At 36.5% G+C, this 24057-nt stretch overlaps 1 non-coding gene across 1 annotated transcript; it reads right to left on the bottom strand.

Annotated features, from left to right (window-relative positions):
* Window positions 1-23950: 23950 nt before the first annotated feature.
* On the bottom strand, window positions 23951-24057 carry LOC142523544 (small nucleolar RNA R71). Its single transcript, XR_012814736.1, has one exon. It is a non-coding gene; the product is annotated as a small nucleolar RNA R71 (small nucleolar RNA).

Genomic DNA, 24057 nt, shown 5'->3' with positions numbered 1-24057 from the left:
TTTGTGACGTCTACTAATTTAAAATACTGCTAATTTTTTTTGTAAAGCTCACATTTTTCGAAAATAAACTTTTAAATATTTTGCATGCATGCAACCCTACTGAAAAATACAACCTTTAAAAAATAATCGTAATCCTATAACATACTATAGTTTAAAAAATATATGACCAATAAAATATTGCAGTTTAAAATTGTCGACACGACCATAATATGTGTATGTAAAAATAACTCAAGTAAACATCCTGATAATCATCACCCTAACAAAATCATCGTATCAAAATGATAATGTCCACTCAAACTCATGAAAACGTGATGTGCGGAAAATTGTGGTCCTTGGATCGTGTGCGCACATCCAGCCCTGCCCCCTATCCTCATTAGTCCCATTAAGTAATATTTAAAATATTTTGTTTAGAAAAGTTTGCAAAAACATTAGTTGAGTTCTTAAAAAGTCCTTATTTTCATCAAAAATCGAATATCGGTTTAAAATACGGCTCGACGCGTCAAAACACCTAAAAGTTGCCATTTTCAAAAATACCATTTATTAAATAATTAAAAATAATAATTTAATAAAAAATTTCCCTTATATGGTCCTCGGTCTTCGTTTCTCGATCGCGTCTTGAATAACCTTTAAAAACACAGTTTTATGCATTCTAGTAGAAAACTAAATTTTAAACATGTAAACATGCCTACCATAATCAATTCAGTTTCAGCTTTTCTGCGCACTTAGGTAAATCCTTAGAAATAAAATAACAAGTTTTGTTGACATCAAAATCAAGATTGCGAACATGAAATGTTCCAACAATCTCCCCCTTTTTGATGATCACAGAACTTGAGCAAATAAAGCGAATTTAAAATTTTTAAAAATTTTAAGAGAGAATAAAAAAAATATTAAAGAAAATTAAAAGAGTTTTTCAATTCGAGGGATAAGAAAGCTCCCCTCAAGAACTGAATTAAAAACCAATGAGTTTTAAAACATTTTCAGTTCGAGGGTAAGAAAACTCCCCCTCAAGAACTAAATTAAAACAAATGAGTTTTAAAAACCTTTTCAGTTCGAGGGTAAGAAAACTCTCCCTCAAGAACTAAATTAAAAACTCCTATTTAAAAATGATTATCTACTCCAAAATTTAGTGGTTTTAATCATTCAAACAGTTTAGACAAGAAACCTTGGAAATATCAGTTCAATCACGTAGAAACACAACTAAATAAACATGATGTTTATTTAATCAAATAGATCTCACTTGTATTATACATTTAAGTACATCAACTAAGGAAAATTGATACTACAATAGCACATTTTAAACAACATCAAATATCAGTCAGTTTATGCATGACAGAACTTGATATACCAACAAATAGTTGTCTTGAGCTCTTGAAGTGCTGCAACGATCCTGAGTCTCTTTGCCAGAAGAACAGCTAGCTGCCTTGGACATGATCTATGTGCTGCCAAACTGGTCGAGCTGACTCAAACTGGACTCAATTGATGATGAACCGCATTGATCATCAAATTTGATATGATATGACAATGAAGCGGCGGTATACTGCTGATTATTAAGCTCCACTTTAATCATCCAACATCTTAACATAGTTGGGTTTCGTCTGTTGAACAGCTGACCTGGTAGGCTTTGCAGCTGAAACCTTGTCTTCCGATCAGTTTTGTTGAATAGTCAATGGGTAAGACTCATAACCCTGCAGGCTGATTAAAGCCCCAAAGCTCGGAGTCGAGAGAAGTGGCTACCACTTTAGTTGCAGAATCAATCCTCTCTACCCTTCGCAATGAGCGTTAGATAAACATTTTCAAATAGTTTTGAAAATAATATTAAGTACTTTTAAATAACATTTAAAGTTATTTTAAAGCAAAATAATTTTAAACAATTTTCAAATGTCCTTCTTAGAACAACTAGCTCTGATACCAATTGATTGATCGGTTCTCACACCTACGAAGGTTCTTCAAACACAATATTCTCAATGAGCTGCAATAGCTCGTGTTTTAAGAATGTATATGCCTATTAATTAAATCGAGTTTGGCATAAAACCAAACGGAAAATACTCGAAGTAATCATTCGTTAAGAAAGCTGTTAAATTTGAAAGTCTTTTAACTTGTGTGAACTGAATAACTGAAATAAGAAAAATCAGTTCTAGCATATATCAGTTCAGTTATGGTGAGAACTGAACTGATAACAACTCGAACTGATGAACTCAGTTTGAAAACAATAATTAAACAGTTAAGCACACAAGGTATGTTTATGGATTTTCGGAGACTTCAACTGCTCTTACGTCACCCCTTCTACCTTCTCGGGTAGGATCTATTAGAAGACTTTGATGTAAACAAAACTTTGTACAAATCCACTCAGCTTAGGACTTACACTACTGTCTCAACTGAACTCCTAGCCTAGACTAAAGGCAGCACCTTTCAGCCAACACTTGTTTAACGTCTATGTGTGAAAGACTACATACACAAGTTTTACGTCTTTGTGCAAGACTCACTCACCTAAACTTTTAAGCTCTACTCTCTGATATATGTGGGTGATAGTGTGTGCGTGTGAGAGAACTGAACAATGAATATAACGAGAAGTTGCTCTCACACACTGAAGGAAAAATGGCTTCTATACAAAGCTGATAACACGTTGAACTGTTCTTTCTGGCAGATTGCTTCTTGTAAGCAGATATGAATTGAGCGTGCCCTTTCTTCTATCTTTTTCACACACTTGGTTTGTTCATTGTGGTCTTCACTGATCTTCATCTTCTATTTATAGGCGTGAAACTTGATCGTACAGTGAGACTCAAATATTGTATATGTTGCATTTGAATTCATTCCTCGATAACTGATTTGCCCTTTCTGACAGTTATTCTGGAATGCTTTGTCTTTAGGTTCTGCTGCAACATCCATTATTGTCTTTTGACTGGACAAAAGCTTTTCCTTAATGCACGCAGTTGGATTCCATTAGATGAGCTTGTCGTTTTCTGTGAACTGATTGATTCCTAATTGATGTACTGAACAGGTCAGGTGTACTGGTCTTGAACTGGTTTGGTGAAATCAGTTGGCTCGTCAGCTGAACTAATTTCACTGTTTCAGTTAAACTGGTCAGTTGGGCTCTTCATCAGTTGAACTCTTCATTAGCTGACCGGGCTTCTGAAGGTCTTATGTTGAATCACCTATCAACTAAAAAATCAGTAGAACTGTTCTTTGATATTTCAGTTGGACTGATTCAGTTTGAGCAGTCAGTTGGCACATTCATTTTGCTTATCAAAAGCTTCAGTTTTGGCTCGGTAACTGATCAGTTTGAAGCATGATCAGTTTCAGCTTTTCTGTGCACTTAGGTAAATCATTATAAACAAAATAACAAGTTTTGTTAACATCAAAATCAAGATTGCGAACATGAAATGTTCCAACACGCATGGGAAGAGTCCATGTGATCATGGCACTCTTCCATATCAGCAAACCACGGGTCCCAGCCCTGCTAGGACCCTCCCAGACCATGAACGAAGACTCACACTGAGCCCCAACCAGCCTTGGCCGAGCCTCAAGCAGCCCCTCCCTTAGCCGTAGCCTTGCAACCGTAGCACCCCATAAAACCCTAAGACTCCTCTTAGCTAGCCAAGCTCGACCCCGGCCATCATTCCCACCTTAAATCGTCCATGTTAAATCCAATAAAACATCCTAAGTTGGCAGCGTACTCGTTGAAAATCATAACCCGTTCATATATACGTAAAAACTTTCAAAATTTTAACAATAATCGTCAAAATGTTAAGCAATTTGAACTCCAATATTTTCATGCAAAATAAACAAAACATGCATATTATGGATTGAATGATGCGTCAAAGGAATTTTGAAACATGTCTTTGCGTTTTAGAACGCTTGAAAATACGATCGTCGGTGTGGGGTGCGGGGAAGAACGAACGGACGACGAAGATTCCCTGTTTTATTCCTTTAAGCCTTTCGAATTTCAGTGTGTGTGTAGTGTGTGTGATTCGGCTTATTATGGTGCTTAGAAGCTTAGGTATTCCTTTTTATAGATTTTAATTTACATGATAATGGGCATGGGTTTTGGGCTTTAAAGTTTAGGAGCAATTGGGCCTACTTATCCTAGGTAAATTAGGTCCAATAACACCTATTTAATTGTAAGATAAAATTTTATAAAAATTAGTTTACAAAAATAATATTTTTGATCTTTTAAAAACTCTTCGTTTGCCTAAAATCGGCTTTCTGGATAAAATCGAGCTCGTCTCCTAAAATAATTCGAACTCTATCATTTTTAGAAAAAATTAATCATATTAATAAGTCTTGAAAATATTTAGTGAAAAATATTTATTCTTGTCTTGGTCGTCCCCGGTCTCCTTTCCCTTGCCTATTATCGAATATTCAAATAAAATCTACAATTCTCATGAAATCATGCCATATAATCATTAGTCATGCAATCATACCTTTAATCTTTTAATATGTATCATGCAAGCATTTAAAATTAATTAAATAAAACAATTATGTAATTTAATTCATTTGCATGCATGCGGATTACGTGGACTGATTTCTCGGACGTTACATCGGCTATGATACCAACTGTAACGCCACAGATTCGACGAATGTCCCCACTGTACCAAGACGAGTCTTTTCAGCGTGCTTATGTCCTCACTCACACGCATCCTAAAAAACTTCCTAGGGGTCACCTATCCCAAAATTACCCCAAGTCAAGCACGCTTAACATTGGAGTTCTTATGTGATGAGCAACAGAAAAGAAAATGCACCTTCTTGATATGAGTAGTATAAATCAAATCTTTCAAACCCTCCTCAACTGCACAGTTCCATACCTGAACAATTTTGGAATCCCTCTCCTTCCGGTGTAAGATCGGTTAATTCATGTTTCCTTCACCTAGAAGCCTGCCAAGAGCCGCTTATTGTTCGTGCAACCTCATGGCACCAGCGATCAACCCCCGCTCTCTTCGGCCCCGTGCCTCATAAAAGAAGTTTATAAGTTAATTCTATAGGATGGAAAAATAGAAGTTGGCTTAATTGATAATTATGGAAAGAGAGTGAAACTGCCTGTTTTGGTGAAGGAGTTCACTAAACTGGCAGCTGCCCAATATGGTAAGTGAAAATTTTGATCTTCGAAATTTCATTTTTCATTATATAATCAAGACTTGTATCCTTGATACATCGGCGCTCTCGGATCGTCGATCGGGGTTATAATGAGTTCAGAATCATTTGTTTAGTGAATTGAGAATTTACTGATCAAATGGTTGTACTAGTGGTATTGATTACTAACATGTACAAATTCTCATTAATGTTCTAGATGAGTCCAAAATTAATTAACAAATGAGTTAATTATACAAATTAAATAATGGTTATTTAATTGATAGTATTGATATATATATATACACACATTTTATATGGTGATATAAAATATGTGTATATATGATATTAATATATCATGTATTATCAAAAGTTGATAAATATATTATATATTAATAATATGAGAATTTAATATAATGAAATATAGAGTTTTAGTACCACAAGGACTAGGAGTCCTAATGTGAGAGGGACTCCTAATCGGATTAAGAGTCTCACTCTATATATATACACCATAAGGGGTCATAAATTTCACACAATTTTGCACACAAAATCTACAAAACCCTCCATCCTTTGAACAAGCAAGTCTCGGCCACTTTAGTTTTTAAAAGAAAAAATTTCGGCCACCGTCGTCGTTGCACTGTCTCCGAATTTTGGAAATTCAGAGATCATAGTCTCAACGCAAAATTGCTTGTGATGACTAGTGTAATCCAAGCGAAGGAAGAGAGTTTTTAATATTGGACCTGATTAGACGATCAATGGGTGATCCATTCGTAGAAAATTACAAGAAGGGCTATCTCCGCTTAAAATCCGGAATAGTTTGGAGTCCAACGTATAATACGCGAATGTATAATTCTATATGCTCTATGAATGGTTTTGAATACGCGAAGCCCAAGCAAAGTCTCGATTGTAGAGACATAAAAATTTTTAACTTCCGCTGTACTTTGGGTACGAGAATTCGATGTCCCAACACCAACTTGAGGGGAGTATTGAAGATTCGAAATCTTAATAGGATATGACTTATCTTTTTCGATAATTTGTCATCTTATTCTTTGTATTTTAAACATTGGTGAGATTAGATTAGATTAGATTAGGGTGTTATCCTTTCATTTCTATTTTCTATTTAATGTACGACATTTACCGATGATGAAATAGAAACAATCTTCTTTCTTATCCTCTATAATCTCGCATAAACTACAAATTTCTTTATCATACAATCAAAATCTTGATGGTACCAATGTTTCAGAAAGTTACTTCCCAACCATCTTCCACAGTCGAGAAATCTCAGGATGCGGCTATTGGTGCCCTTGTTTATATGCTTAACATCCAGTTCTAACTTCGCCGCGAGCTCTTTCATTTTTCGGTTGATCACCTTTTTCTTGTTGATTCGACCGGATTTCGTCTGTACGCCCTTCTTTAAAGCATACAAATTTCTTCCAAACAACTTCATTTGTTATCTTATTTTTTTGTTGTTGCTTATTCTTGCGCTAAATCCTGCTCCTCGTGTGTATTGGTTATAGAACGAAAATGCATCCTCTAATGATACAAATTCCATCCCAATTTTTGGCTTTCGATCGTCTGCAACTTGGGGAATGAATTGCTGATCATCACCAATATTTACTTCCATTACTGAGAAATATGAAATTTTAGAACAATTTGATGAACATTTTATTTTAGTTATTCAAAAAAAAAATTGTTGTATTGCTTTAGAATAATTTGATGAACATTTTATTTAACCACCCAATAATTAAATGTGGGTAAATGATCTTTTGATTGTCTCATATAACAATGATTAAATTTTAAATTCTTATTTGCATTAAGAAAATTCATAACAATGAAAAAGGTGGAAAAAAACAAGAAAATAGAAAAACATCAAATTGTGTTATATTTCATACTAGCTACTGTCTTTTATGATAAAAGGAGACAAAAAATAATAAAAATTCGAGAGAAAGTGTTCCACCAATCAGTCATGTTTTGTTCTAATTTAATAAAAAAATCTGTTCAACAAAAAAAAAGATAGGTAATCGGTGCATACCTTGGAACAGTGGAGATCGGGTGGCGGAGTGGTGGATGAGTTTCGATCCTAAGACGGAGATCGGGTGGCGGAGTGGTGGATGATTGTCGATCGCTTATTTTTTGAGAAGAAAAGATAGTTTTCCTGATCGCTTATTTTTTGAGAAGAAGAGATAATTTTCTTGATTTTGTGTATTGACAATTGAAAAAAAAATAGAAGCCATGTGGACGCCAACTCAGCGGCGCTCAAGAAAGTACACACCAAAGGTGTGTAGGGTATATTTTCATATATATATATATATATATTATAAATATGTGTATATATAATATTAATATATCATGTTTTATCAAAAGTTGATAAATATATTTATATTAATAATATGAGAATTTAATATAATGAAATATAGAGTTTTAGTATCACAATGAAAAAGAGTCCTAGTGGGAGAAGGACTCCTAATCGGATTAAAAGTCTCACTCTGTATATATACACTTGAGGGGAGTATTGAAGATTCGAAATCTTAATAGGATATGACTTATCTTTTTAGATAATTTGTCATCTTATTCTTTGTATTTTAAACATTGGTGAGATTAGATTAGATTAGGGTGTTATTCTTTCATTTCTATTTTCTATTTAATGTAGGACATTACCGATGATGAAATAGAAACAATCTTCTTTCTTATCCTCTGTATAATCTCGCATAAACTACAAATTTCTTTATCATACAATCAAAATCTTGATGGTACCAATGTTTCAGAAAGTTACTTCCCAACCATCTTCCACAGTCGAGAAATCTCAGGAGGCGGCCCCTCCTCTGCGCCACGATTCAAGCCAGTTATACCTCTTACACCTCTGAAGTCCAACCAGAGAAAAAAGTTGGAACTATTTTTTATTTTTTTTATGCCTCAGAAGACATTTGATGCACCCGAAGAACTTAATGTTTACAGAGAATGAAAGATGTACTACTTTCCACAAGTGCCTCAGATGGCTGGCAGAGAAAAAAATTCAACTTGATCATCTGCAACTACATTCTTTTACATGATAGTCTTAACAGAAAGTGAACATGGGTTGTGGTTTGTTGACATGTTTGTTGAAACTTCCTAGTTTGAGGAAATTGGTTTGAATGTTTATTACATTGAATCTTGATTTACCTTCGCATTTTGTTGACACATTTTTAATGTTGAATTATGCATGCATTAAGTTGGCACGTTTCAATGTAAACCAAAAGAAACAGAAGTTGTGGAAGACACAAATCCTAGTAAAATGCAAGTTGCTATTTTTATAAAACTTAAGAGGCATAATAACATATTCTCTTTCACAATATCTGTTGTCTGCAGGTTTTTACTTACAAAGTTGAAGCAAATATATATTGTTGCAATGTCTGAAATGCAAAATTGTCTGAGTTGTATTGAATGACATATTATTTATATGCATCTTTGTTTGCAACACCAAGCATATTTAGACTCTTGTTATGCACTTTGGGACAAAAATAGCCATTTGAAAATCAAAAACTTATATGATTCTTCCATTGTCTGCCTGTAATCCACTTACTTTCTGGTGCACTGAATAAGTAAATGGCTATCTGATTTGTATTTCCAATCACTTTTGGCAGAAGCTGCTCAATTGTTTTTGTCTCTTGCTCTATTATTTTTGTTCTGTTAATTATTTAAACACTACTGTTGGATTCATAAGGATGTTGAGACTTGAAAATGGATGTCGATGTTGGATCAATTTATTTATATGGGCTTATATGTGAATAATTATGTGTTGTGGGTTGTCTATTAAGTTAAGCCCAAAATAAAGTGATCAATTAATGGTTCGGGTTATTGGGCTTTAATGTATCTAATGAGTTGTGGACCTTTAATGTGTAGAGACATAAGTGTAATTTCTGTTTTTATGATGGGCTAAAACAGAAATATCAGAAGATATTGGTAACAGTATCTATAAATATGGGTCGTGGTCCCCAGATCTCGTGCTGTCACTTTCACTATTCTCTCCCCCATTAAGAAAATAGTTCTGAAGAGAAACTAAAGGATTCTCTCAAGGAAAGAGCGCGTAGATCTGGAAGATCAAGACACGTTCTAAAGAATTTAGGATTATGGCTTCAGGTACGCTTCCGCTTAAGTTTTCAATCAAATTCTTGATGATTTATCATGATGGATTCTGCGGTTTATGGGTTTTCCCCAACAAGTGGTATCAGAGCCATTCATGTTTGAATCATTGAGATTTGTTTAAAGTTTTGCATATTATTTGGATCCAGATCTGGAAAAGAAAATTTTGTTTAAAACTTTTTGATATGGCTCCAGATCTGAAAAATATATTGATATGTTTTCAGATCTGAAAATATTTTGATATGGTTTCAGATCTGAAAATTATTTTGGTTTAGATCTGAAAATTTTTTGATATGGTTTCAGATCTGGAAAATATTTTGGTTGAAAATCAAATCTTTTAAAGTTTCAGTTTTGGTAAAAAAGATTTGGTTGTAAAATTTAAAGATTTGGTATAAGATTTTGATTTTCCTTCCGGTTTTTGTTCAACAAAATATTTTGGAGGAAAATCGAAAATTCGGATTAAATTTAAAAAAAAGTACGGATTCGGGTCGGGTCGTACGGAACCGGGCCGACCCGACCTGTACGGAATTTTCGAAAATTTTTTTTTTATGGTTCAGTCTTATTTGGTTTAGGTTAAATATTCATTAATTCAAATAATGATAAGGTTATATGTATTTTAAAATTGATTGATTGAAATAAAATGTCGCCAAAGTGATCTTTTTTATGGAAATTAATTTTATTTTGAAATACAAAATGATTTTGGGTATATGTAATTTATATGAATATTGATCGGCCCAAAGGAAGGTTAATATTTAATATAATAACATATACTATTGTGGTGGTAAACATGTGATAGTCGTTCGGTTTTTCATGTGAATAATAAATCGGCCCAAAGGAATGTTGTTATTTGACATGATAATTACTATCAGTGTTTGACTGCTGCGCCAAGATATCACTTACAAGTTAATCTTTTGTCCAAAGATGAAACATTAATGGAGTGCTCGATATTCTGTTTATGGAGGTTTACATTATTTGAATTTATTGATTATTTTATTTGGATATTTGGTTGAGCATGTATGTTTGATTTTTTGTTCTCTGTTCAGATTTGACTCCTGCAAATATTCACTCCAACATAAATTCTATTCCTATGTTAAATGGCTCTAATTTTAAATCATGGCAAGAGAATTTATTGATAGTTCTCGGAGTCATGGATTTGGACCTTGCGATAAGGGTTGACTCTCCTTCTGCCGTTACGGATAAGAGTACCTCTGATGAAAAGAGAGAGTTTGAAAGGTGGGAGAGATCGAATCGCATGTGTATGATGATCATGAAGAGGGCCATTCCAGAAACATTCAGGGGCACAATGTCTAACGACATTGCTACGGCTAAGGCTTTCCTTCAAGACCTCGAAAAGAGGTATGCTAAAAGTGAAAAGTCTGAAATTGGTACACTTTTGGCAAGCCTAGTTTCAATGAGGTACAGAGGTAAGGGCAATATCAGGGAGTACATTATGGAAATGTCTCATCTTGCTTCAAGGTTGAAAGCATTGAAGCTTGACCTCTCTGAGGACTTGCTGGTGCATCTGGTTTTGATATCTCTTCCTCCTTAGTTTAACCAGTTCAAGGTGGGCTATAACTGTCAGAAAGAGACTTGGTATCTGAATGAGCTCATCTCGCACTGTGTCCAGGAAGAGGAAAGGTTGAAGCAAGACAAGACAGAAAGTGCTCATTATGCCTCTACCTCGAAGGATAAAGGAAAGAAACGAAAGGATAAGGAAGCTGCGGATACACAGCCTCCGAAGAAACAACAGAAGAATCCTAGTGATTCTCAAAGTTCTGGTTGTTTTTTCTGTGGCAGTGATGGGCATACGAAGAAGCAGTGCAGTAATTATCACGCTTGGCGTGCTAAGAAAGGTATGCTTCTGAATATGGTTTATTCTGAGGTTAATTTAACTTCAGTGCCTAGACACACGTGGTGCATAGATTCTGGTGCAACAACTCACATCAGTGTGTCTATGCAGGGTTGCCTGGATTGCCGAAAACCAAGTGATGCTGAAAGATTCATCTATGTTGGTGACGACAACAAAGTTGAAGTTGAGGCAATAGGAAAATTTAGATTATTGTTAAAGACTGGAATATATTTGGATCTTTATGAAACATTTGTTGTGCCGTCTTTTAGGACGAAATTTGATTTCCATTTCTGCATTGGACAAATTTGGTTATTCTTGTTCTTTTGGAAATGGAATATTCAGTTTGTTTCTCGATTCAAAATTGGTTGGTTCTGGTTCTTTATCAGGATACGATAATCTCTACTTCTTTGGATATTATTGCTTCATTTAATGAATCCCTTGCAAACAAGTAGAAGCACTAAAAGAAAATTAACCAATGAGAATTCAGCTGCGTTATGGCACAAAAGATTGGGTCATATCTCTGAAAAGAGAATAAGGAGACTCGTGTCAGACGAAATTATCGAACCTTTAGATTACACAGATTTTAATAATTGTGTTTATTGTATAAAGGGAAAACAAACCAACAAAAGGAGATTTGAAGCCAACAGGTGTTCAGGCGTCTTAGAACTTATACATACTGATATTTGTGGATCATTCCCTTCGGCTTCTTGGAATGGTCAACAGTATTTTATAACGTTCACAGACGATTTTTCAAGATATGGCTTCATTTATCTCATTCATGAAAAGGCACAGTCATTGGATGTGTTCAAAAACTATAAAGCTGAAGTTGAAAATCAACTTGGCTTAAAGATTAAAAGCGTTAGATCTGACGGTGGTGAATACTATGGTAGATATGACGGTTCAGGTGAATAACGTCCAGGACCTTTAGCTAGATTCTTGGAGGAATGCGGTATCGTCCCACAGTACACTATGCCGGGTTCGCCCACTATGAATGGTGTTGCTGAAAGACGAAACAGAACGCTTAAGGACATGGTGAAGAGTATGATCAGTTATTCTACCTTACCAGAATCACTCTGGGGAGAAGCACTAAAGACCGCAACATATATCCTTAATAGGGTTCCAACTAAGGCAGCGACCAAAACCCCTTATGAACTTTGGACGGGTAAGAAGCCCAGTCTTAAGCATCTGTACGTTTGGGGATGTCCAGCTGAGGCAAAGGCCTTACAAGCTTAATGAAAAGAAACTGGACTCAAGGACGGTTAGTTGTTATTTTATTGGATACTCTGAAAGATCCAGAGGGTACAAGTTTTATGATCCCACGAGTAAGTCGATTTTTGAGTCAGGAAATGCCAGGTTCTTTGAGGATGTTGAGTTTGCGGGGGGAGATAAAGTAAGGGATATTGTCTTTGAAAAGGAATATGTAAATATTCCCACAGGTGTCTTGGACATTGGTCAGGATCATATTCCTCACTTTGACCAAGACACAATACAGGAAGACAATATTAGAGATCCTCTCATTCCAGATGAACAAACTCAAGCACCTCCAGAACCTATGCCATTAAGGAGATCCACTAGAGAGCGGAGAAATGCAGTGCCAGATGATTACATTGTATTTTTTCAAGAACATGAGGCAGACATTGGATTGATGGAGAATGATCCTATTAACTTCCGTCAAGCCATGGAAAGTTCTAACTCTCAAAAGTGGAATGATGCCATGAATGAGGAGATAAAGTCCATGAAGGAAAATGACGTATGGGATCTTGTCCCATTGCCTAAAGGTACGAAGCCCATTGGTTGCAAATTGATATTTAAAACCAAGAGGGATTCGAAAGGCAATGTGGAAAGATATAAGGCTCGTCTTGTCGCTAAAGGCTTTACACAGAAAGAAGGCATTGATTATAAAGAGACTTTCTCTCCGGTTTCTTCGAAAGACTCTTTAAGGATTATAATGGATTTGGTAGCGCATTTCGATCTTGAGCTTCATCAGATGGATGTAAAGACTGTGTTTCTAAATGGTGACATTGATGAAACGATTTATATGGTGCAGCCAGAAATTTTTGTGTCCAAAGACACAAATAATATGATTTGCAAATTAAAGAAATCCATCTATGGGCTCAAGCAAGCATCTCGACAATGGTATTTCAAATTTCATCAAGTGATCATCTCGTTTGGTTTTGAGATGAATTTGGTCGATGATTGTGTATACCATAAGTTCAGTGGGAGTAAGCATATTTTTCTTGTTTTATATGTTGATGACATTCTGCTCGCTAGCAACGATATATAGTTGTTGCATGAAACCAAGAGATTTCTAGCTAAGAATTTTGAGATGAAGGATCTTGGTGATGCATCTTTTGTACTGGGTATTCAGATACATCGGGATCGTTCTCGGGGTATTCTTGGATTATCCCAGAAAGGCTATATCGAGAAAGTTCTCAAGCGATATGGGATGCAAGATTGTAAACCAACAGATACCCCTGTGGCTAAGGGAGACAAATTTAGTCTCAAACAATGCCCAAAGAATGATTTTGAGGAAAAGGAAATGCAGAAGATTCCCTATGCATCTGCAGTGGGGAGTCTGATGTATGCTCAGGTTTGTACACGTCCAGATATTGCGTACGTGACAGGAATGTTGTGACGATATTTAAGTAATCCAGGAGTGGAACATTGGAAAGCAGTCAAAAGGGTTTTACGGTACCTACAGAGAACAAAAGATTACATGCTCATATATCGGAGGTTGGATCAGCTTGAGATCATTGGGTATTGAAACGTCCTTCCCCTTTTTATTGCTTTAAAAGTACTAGAAATTTTTTTTTTTAAATATTTCGGCCAACTCACTTAATACATGAAAATATTTTTATAAAATATTTTACCCTTTAAAATTAAACATTAACCAACTAGCATTTTAAAAACCAAGTGCAATAGTGATCAAATGAAATCGTCGCATATTTTACCAAACCTAAAAAGCAATAATTTAAAAGGTAAAGCCCATACTAAACCTCTCAAAAACCTCTCAAGAGCATAAATAAATAATCTTAAAAATCTTTAACTTAAATCATAAAGCATAATGCGGAAAATGTAGCGCTGGTCCTCGGGTTGTGTGCGCCTTCAGTCCAGTCAAATCACTCGTCAAGTCCTCCCTCAATACCACCTGCATCCATCACACCTAGTGAGTCTAAAGACTCAACACACCATAATCTTTATAACGAGTAATACGTAGTACAGTCAACATATAACGGTGAAAAATACTTGTACTTAAAATATCGTTTTCATGAAGATGCATAAACTTAAACTTAAACATTTTCGTAAACATTTTCATGATGCATAAAAACATTTTCATAAAAACATAAACATACTCATATTCATATTCGTATTCATATTCATATGCATATCCATATTCGTATTCATATTCATATTCGTATTCATGTTCATGTTCGTGTTTGTTGAATTCAGATCGTGATTGTGACTCGTATTCTTAAACGTATTGGGCGATGGATCCATCTACATGTAACCACAGTACTGGGCGGCGGGGACACCAGCGACACTCTCACCCGTCAACTGGGCCTTGGCCAACGTATTAACATATTCGTATTCGTATCACGTATTCGTATTCGTATCACGTATTCGTATCCGTATCCAAGGAAACATGATCGTCGGGCTCCCACTGGGACCATAACCCTCACGATATTTCCAACATATTCAGTAGTCACAATCCCTTCACATCCTTCAACACGTTATCATTACTTAATAAAAACATGCATATAATATCATTTTTATTTTGAAACCAAGCATGCAACATATCTATTAAATGTCCAATTTAAATCATAAAAATTCATAAACATTTTTAACAGATTAAAAATCCGTAAACATTTAAAATAAACGTGTTAACATCTTAAAAATTCATCAACATTTAAAATCGACATATTAACATATAAAAATTCATAAACATCCATAATCATAAAAATAATCATATTATCATATAAAATAGCATTTAGGGCACTGCCATGACGTTTACTAATTTTTAGGTGTAAAAAGACCGTTTTACCCATGGATGTAAAATTTCCCGATTTTCACATTTTCTTAATTTCATTGACACTAACTTGTCCCAAATAATTATTTAATCCTACATGAATTTTCTCATATTTTTATTTAGCATAAATCAAGGATTTTTAAATTAATCTTTAAATGTGACGTATTATTGCGTTTTAATCTCGAATTAAACCAAACCTCAATATAAAATTCCCAAATTAAAAAATTAGACTTATAATAATTATTTATGCTTAAACCTAATTTTTTATAATTTTATAAGGCTTAAAACTAGGCGTTTCAATTAATTCGTTAATTAGCGTTTCGTGCGGCGATTAAATTCCGAGTAAATTCAAAACTCGTTATTTTGATTCCAAATTTTTAACGTAACCTTTTTATGATTTATTCTACCCTTACAAGTTGTTAGCCACCCCCGTGGACCCTTGGCTCAATTTTTCCTTCTTTAATTTTCGAAATTGACACGTTATCGAACCACCTGAGCCATCTCTCGATTTACTCGAGCCACGCCCGAGCCACCTCAAGCCAAAACCTAGCCAACCCATCTAGGGACCCTATTGACTAAGCTCGGCCCCAAAAACATGACCCTAACCCGCTCAAACACCTGCTGAACCTTGCCCCAAATTTTGCCCGTGTATGTGTGTGTGTCTCCTAATCACATAAGGACTCCTAGCCAACCTAGGACACTTCCAGCTGAGCCACCACCGAGCCCACATGACCCTAACCTTCCCTAGACCACGCCCAGACCAAGCCCAAACCATCCCAAAGCCCCAACACCCAGCATCGAAGCACCTGAACCTTGACAGCAACTCACGCCTAACTTGCTGCCAAAAAGCTTCTCCCTCACGTTTTCTGTGCTTGGCTCGAGCCCCATCGAGCCACCCTGCATCAACTCGTGACCAGACCATCTAGGCACTCTACTGGACCCTTAGAACCCATAGGAATCGACCCCAAGTGGAACACCGAACTCATACATCAGAAACGCATGCTTGGCCGAGAAACCCACATGCACTATAACTCTTGTCTCTGTTGCTAGCCCCTTACCCAACGAGCCACCCCTTGAACCATCCCCTCAAGCACCCTCTTAGGACCCTTAGGACCTAACCTAGCCCCTGACCAGACCCCAAGGCCGAGCCTCTTTCTTCCTGCACAACAGCTGCCCACCTGCGCGCCACTCCTGCTTCTCGGGTGATCTTGGGTGGAGTCCTAGCATGCTAGGACTCCTCCCCAACCGTGACCCTTGAGTCCTAGGCTGGCTAGGACTCAACCCCTAACTCCTCATGACTCTAGCCCAGCCCTGGATGCAACCGAGCCAAGCCATGCATCGAACTTCATGAAACCCGATCACCTAAGATTCAAACATTAGAATTCGGTTCCAACGTAATCGGTTCGTGCTTGCAGCGTGTGTGTGTGTTCTTAGGGCTCTTGAAATCATGTAAAAACAATTCTTGATCCTACCCTAATCATGGCAGCCCCTTTTTACATGAAAACAACAACTTTTGGATCACAAATCATGCCTTAAAAATTCATGTTCATACAAAAACGAAAATAGTTAAAAACGTCATTTGTTTTCTTACAAAACATGATTATATAAATATCATGGTGTGATAGATGATTGAAGAAAAGAATATGGCGTGCCTTTGTGTTATCAACGCACGATTAATCGTTGACGAGGACGAAGAACGGACAAGACCTTGGCTTGAATTCTCCTTAGCTTCCTCCGGGTGTGAAATTTCAGAATTGTGGGCGTGACATTTAATAGGGTTTGGGGGGATTTTTAACATATTATATAGTAAATAATTCACTAATTAAGGCTTAGGCCTATTAAGCATAGTTTAGGCCCATTAGTCTCAATTAGGATTTAATTAGAATATTAAAATAGTTTTCGGTAAAAATAGTTTGTGAACTAAATAGCCGGGTTGCCAAAAAGTTCGTATTTTTGTTGAAAAAAACCAACCCCGATAAAATATACGTCCCGGCGTATTAAATCACCTCAAAACCCCTCATTTTCAAAAATAAGGAAAACCCACAATCATATTTTAAATAATTAAATACAATTATTTAATAAAAACATTTTTCGTTATTCAGCCATCGGTCTCCGTTCTTTGATCGCAACTTGATTAATCCTTAAAAATACAATTTTTATGCATAATGACAATAAAATCATATTTAACATATAATCATGCATATCACATAATCAATTAAGCAGTTAAAATAATTTAATTAACCATTTTTCAGAATTCCTAGATTTGCATGCCGTTGGATTACGTCGTCTTAATTTTGGACCTTACAATTCCTCCCCCCCTTAAATAAAATTTCGTCCTCGAAATTCACTTATACCTGCTAACCCTGAGTTTAGATTCTAATATCCCAAAATCCATGCTTCCGTTGCTTTATTGTGGTCAATCTGAAGTTCTAAAATGTTCTTATGTTTTCTTGATCCCAATTAATTTCTAAAAACCAATTTAACATTTCATGCAATAGTAAGCAATATAAAAATGTTAAATGACTAGGTTACCCGCAATAAACGTAGTGTCTGCTTCCTTTTCAGCTTCTCTAGCATTCATAACATATGCTCGTCCCATAGTAGGTGCACTCTTCTTTGGGCAATCAACGGCCTTGTGCCCTTCTTCCTTGCATATGAAGCACTTAGTAGTACCCCACACACATGGTCCATAGTGTAGTCGATTGCACTTCTTGCATGGTTGTCCCTCTGCGGGTTTTGGAGGTCCTGGCTTTTGGTTTTGACCTTGGGACTGTTGGGGCCCTTGAGGTCTAGGAGGACCCGTATAAGGCTTCTTGTTAGGCTGATTATTATTTTGATGTTGTTGCCTCTTACGTTGTAACTCAAACTCGATGTCTTTCAAAGATTGCTCAGCCTGATATGCATCGGTAACTGCTGTAGCATAATCCACAGGACGCATCATCATAACCTTATCCCGAACGGTAGGTCGAAGGCCATCCATGAAATGTCTAAGCTTTTCTTCCGCATCCCTGGCAATAAGGGGTACAAAGTGACAACCCCTATCAAATTTCTTCACAAACTCAGCAATAGATGAGTCTCCCTGACGGAGGCTCATAAACTCTCTCTTCAGTCGTCCTCTAACATCAGCAGTAAAATACTTCTCATAGAATATCGTCTTGAATTGAGCCCAAGTAAGAGTAGCAAGGTCAACACCGTGCTCGGCTCCTTCCCACCATAAGGAAGCGTCATCTCTAAGTAGATAAGTGGTACACCTCACACGGTCAGCATCTCCCATGTTCAGATAGCGAAAGTGTACCTCGAGTGACCGAATCCAACCCTCAGCAATGAAAGGATCGGTAGTACCAGAAAATTCTTTCGGCCCTAGCTTCCGGAACTGATCATAAATATCATGATGTGGCCTAGGTGGCTGTTGTAGTTGCTGCTGCTGCATTTGCTGTAACTGCTGCTGTAACTGTTGCTGCTGTAACTGCTGCTGCTCGAAAAGGCGAGCCATCACCTCAAGAGCACGTGTAGCAGCATCGGGTGGTGGTCCATTTCCTTGATTGTTCACACTGTTCTCTACTCGGTTCTCATTACTAGGGGCACGTCTAGGAGGCATCTTATCTGAACGTTTTTCAAATTCTAACGTAACCAACATGCATTTAAATCTAGGTTTTCTAATCGTGTGACATATCCTAATTGATTTTAGCAATTTAAGCATGCAAATCATATATACTCCAAAAAGCTAGTAAACATGTAGCGTAAACATATTATCCATGTAATTATGCAGTTAACATCATAAAATCATATAAAGCATGTAAACTTACAAATTTGAGGCTTGACGACTGATCTTTCCGGCGCTGATGGTGACACAACCCTTTACAGGACATTTGCTCTGATACCAACTGAAACGTCCTGCCCCTTTTTATTGCTTTAAAAGTACTAGAAATTTTTTTTTTTAAATATTTCGGCCAACTCACTTAATACATGAAAATATTTTTATAAAATATTTTACCCTTTAAAATTAAACATTAACCAACTAGCATTTTAAAAACCAAGTGCAATAGTGATCAAATGAAATCGTCGCATATTTTACCAAACCTAAAAAGCAATAATTTAAAAGGTAAAGCCCATACTAAACCTCTCAAAAACCTCTCAAGAGCATAAATAAATAATCTTAAAAATCTTTAACTTAAATCATAAAGCATAATGCGGAAAATGTAGCGCTGGTCCTCGGGTTGTGTGCGCCTTCAGTCCAGTCAAATCACTCGTCAAGTCCTCCCTCAATACCACCTGCATCCATCACACCTAGTGAGTCTAAAGACTCAACACACCATAATCTTTATAACGAGTAATACGTAGTACAGTCAACATATAACGGTGAAAAATACTTGTACTTAAAATATCGTTTTCATGAAGATGCATAAACTTAAACTTAAATATTTTCGTAAACATTTTCATGATGCATAAAAACATTTTCATAAAAACATAAACATACTCATATTCATATTCGTATTCATATTCATATGCATATCCATATTCGTATTCATATTCATATTCGTATTCATGTTCATGTTCGTGTTTGTTGATTCAGATCGTGATTGTGACTCGTATTCTTAAACGTATTGGGCGATGGATCCATCTACATGTAACCACAGTACTGGACGGCGGGGACACCAACGACACTCTCACCCGTCAACTGGGCCTTGGCCAACGTATTAACATATTCGTATTCGTATCACGTATTCGTATTCGTATCACGTATTCAGTATCCGTATCCAAGAAACACGATCGTCGGGCTCCCACTGGGACCATAACCCTCACGATATTTCCAACATATTCAGTAGTCACAATCCCTTCACATCCTTCAACACGTTATCATTACTTAATAAAAACATGCATATAATATCATTTTTATTTTGAAACCAAGCATGCAACATATCTTTTTAATGTCCAATTTAAATCATAAAAATTCATAAACATTTTTAACAGATTAAAAATCCGTAAACATTTAAAATAAACGTGTTAACATCTTAAAAATTCATCAACATTTAAAATCGACATATTAACATATAAAAATTCATAAACATCCATAATCATAAAAATAATCATATTATCATATAAGATAGCATTTAGGGCACTGCCATGACGTTTACTAATTTTTAGGTGTAAAAAGACCGTTTTACCCTTAGATGTAAAATTTCCCGATTTTCACATTTTCTTAATTTCATTGACACTAACTTGTCCCAAATAATTATTTAAGCCTACATGAATTTTCTCATATTTTTATTTAGCATAAATCAAGGATTTTTAAATTAATCTTTAAATGTGACGTATTATTGCGTTTTAATCTCGAATTAAACCAAACCTCAATATAAAATTCCCAAATTAAAAACTTAGACTTATAATAATTATTTAAGCTTAAACCTAATTTTTCATAATTTTATAAGGCTTAAAACTAGGCGTTTCAATTAACTCGTTAATTAGCGTTTCGTGCGGCGATTAAATTCCGAATAAATCCAAAACTCGTTATTTTGATTCCAAAGTTTTAACATAACCTTTTTATGATTTATTCTACCCTCCCAAGTTGTTAGCCACCCCCGTGGACCCTTGGCTCAATTTTTCCTTCTTTAATTTTCGAAATTGACACGTTATAGAACCACCCGAGCCATCTCTCGATTTACTCGAGCCACGCCCGAGCCACCTCAAGACAAAACCTAGCCAACCCATCTAGGGACCCTATTGACTAAGCTCGGCCCCAAAAACATGACCCTAACCCGCTCAAACACCTGCTGAACCTTGCCCCAAATTCTTCCCGTGTATGTGTGTGTGTCTCCTAATCACATAAGGACTCCTAGCCAACCTAGGACACTTCCAGCTGAGCCACCACCGAGCCCACATGACCCTAACCTTCCCTAGACCACGCCCAGACCAAGCCCAAACCATCCCAAAGCCCCAACACCCAGCATCGAAGCACCTGAACCTTGACAGCAACTCACGCCTAACTTGCTGCCAAAAAGCTTCTCCCTCACGTTTTCTGTGCTTGGCTCGAGCCCCATCGAGCCACCCTGCATCAACTCGTGACCAGAACATCTAGGCACTCTACTGGACCCTTAGAACCCATAGGACTCGACCCCAAGTGGAACACCGAACTCATACATCAGAAACGCATGCTTGGCCGAGAAACCCACATGCACTATAACTCTTGTTTCTGTTGCTAGCCCCTTACCCAACGAGCCACCCCTTGAACCATCCCCTCAAGCACCCTCTTAGGACCCTTAGGACCTAACCTAGCCCCTGACCAGACCCCCAGGCCGAGCCTCTTTCTTCCTGCACAACAGCTGCCCACCTGCGCGCCACTCCATGCTTCTCGGGTGATCTTGGGTGGAGTCCTAGCTTGCTAGGACTCCTCCCCAACCGTGACCCTTGAGTCCTAGGCTGGCTAGGACTCAACCCCTAACTCCTCATGACTCTAGCCCAGCCCTGGATGCAACCGAGCCAAGCCATGCATCGAACTTCATGAAACCCGATCACCTAAGATTCAAACATTCGAATTCGGTTCCAACGTAATCGGTTCGTGCTTGCAGCGTGTGTGTGTGTTCTTAGGGCTCTTGAAATCATGTAAAAACAATTCTTGATCCTACCCTAATCATGGCAGCCCCTTTTTTACATGAAAACAACAACTTTTGGATCACAAATCATGCCTTAAAAATTCATGTTCATACAAAAACGAAAATAGTTAAAAACGTCACTTGTTTTCGTACAAAACATGATTAAATAAATATTATGGTGTGATAGATGATTGAAGAAAAAATATGACGTGCCTTTGCGTTATCAATGCACGATTAATCGTTGACGAGGACGAAGAACGGACAAGACCTTGGCTTGAATTCTCCTTAGCTTCCTCCGAAAATTTCTTCCAAATAAGGTGCTGTGTGTGTCGTGTATATGGTGTGAAATTTCAGAATTGTGGGCGTGACATTTAATAGGGTTTGGGGGGATTTTTAACATATTATATAGTAAATAATTCACTAATTAAGGCTTAGGCCTATTAAGCATAGTTTAGGCCCATTAGTCTCAATTAGGATTTAATTAGAATATTAAAATAGTTTTGGTAAAAATAGTTTGTGAACTAAATAGCCGGGTTGCCAAAAAGTTCGTATTTTTGTTGAAAAAAACCAACCCCGATAAAATATACGTCCCGGCGTATTAAATCACCTCAAAACCCCTCATTTTCAAAAATAAGGAAAACCCACAATCATATTTTAAATAATTAAATACAATTATTTAATAAAAACATTTTTCGTTATTCAGCCATCGGTCTCCGTTCTTTGATCGCAACTTGATTAATCCTTAAAAATACAATTTTTATGCATAATGACAATAAAATCATATTTAACATATAATCATGCATATCACATAATCAATTAAGCAGTTAAAATAATTTAATTAACCATTTTTCAGAATTCCTAGATTTGCATGCCGTTGGATTACGTCGTCTTAATTTTGGACCTTAGTATGAAATCTACGTCGGGCTACATCTATCTCCTTGCTGGAGGTGCCATTTCCTGGAAGTGTGCTAAACAGTCACTTATAGCCTCTTCCACCATGGCAGCTGAGTTTGTAGCGTGTTATGAGGCATCCAATCATGAACGATTGGTACGTGAGTAGCAATAGGTTAGACGTGTTGTGCTATCATAACATGTGTAATTTAAATAAATCGACGGAACTCAATCTATCAATTGCAGCTATTTCGGTTGTTAGATTTAGGATTAACTGTTTTCACAAAACGTAAATGCTATTTTTAATTAATATGGAATGCTATCGTGCCCGTTGATTATTGGTAAGTTTTGACTGGATGCTGGGTTTGGTCAATTAATTTAGGAAAACACAAGAATTTTAGCGGCTATCCCTATTATTCTAAGGTTAATTGCTTGGAACAACTTGAATAAATGATTGTTAACCGATGAACAGTGAGATAATTAAATAGTAGAATCCCCTTGAATCAGTATTTTTCTCGTATTAAATTCTTCAATTTATTCTCGTCGATTAATTTTCAATTCTAGATTCATTATTCTTTCTTGCTTGGTAATTTTAGTTTAGATTATTTTATTTAGTAATTATCAAAACAAATCCCCCCTTTTTATTTTTATTATCAAAAGAAATAAATCTACCGTTCCCTGTGGATTCGACCCTACTCACCATTACACTCGTTTTTATTTAAAAGGGTAGGAATTAATTTGGCGGTCAACGACAGCACACCAAATTTTGGCGCCGTTGCCGGGGAACGGTGCAAGGTTAATTTCTTTGATTATTTTCTATTTTTTATGCCTCGTTCTTCTCGTACAGGTGAACTCGAATACAATCCGGAAATCGAGAAGACAGCTAAGAGATTGAGAAAAGAAGCAAGATTAAGGCGTGAAAAGCAACCATCATCATCATCTCCTTGTTTGGACGTACCATTGGACTCCGACGAAGACACTGAAAGAGAATCCGAACTCGATCTTAAGACAGAAAGAAGCGAAAGTGACCAAGAAGAAATGGCAGGACAAGCTCAAAGAACACTCAGGGAGTTGGCTAATCCTAATGTTATTCAACAACCATTATGCATTCAATTCCCTACTACTGATGCTACTTTTGAATTAAAATCTGGCTTGATTCATTTATTGCCTACTTTTCGTGGTCTTGCAGGTGAAGATCCCCATAAACATCTGAAAGAGTTTCATATTGTTTGCACAGCCATGAAACCGCAAGGAATCACAGAGGAACAAATTTCACTGCGAGCCTTTCCTTTCTCTTTAGCTGACAAGGCTAAAGATTGGCTCTATTACTTGCCCTCTGGGACGATCACGACTTGGGATAATATGAAACAACAATTTTTGGAGAAGTTTTTCCCAGCTTCGCGAGCAGCAAACATCAGGAAAGACATTTGTGGGATTAGACAGTTACAAGGAGAGACATTATATGAATATTGGGAGAGATTTAAGCTATTATGTGCCAGTTGTCCTCAACATCAGAT

The sequence above is a fragment of the Primulina tabacum genome, chromosome 13 (assembly GCF_025594145.1).
Source record: "Primulina tabacum isolate GXHZ01 chromosome 13, ASM2559414v2, whole genome shotgun sequence".
Classification (NCBI taxonomy): domain Eukaryota; kingdom Viridiplantae; phylum Streptophyta; class Magnoliopsida; order Lamiales; family Gesneriaceae; genus Primulina; species Primulina tabacum.
Note: the sequence above shows the minus strand (reverse complement) of the source record. Positions and strands in the feature narration are given on the sequence as shown.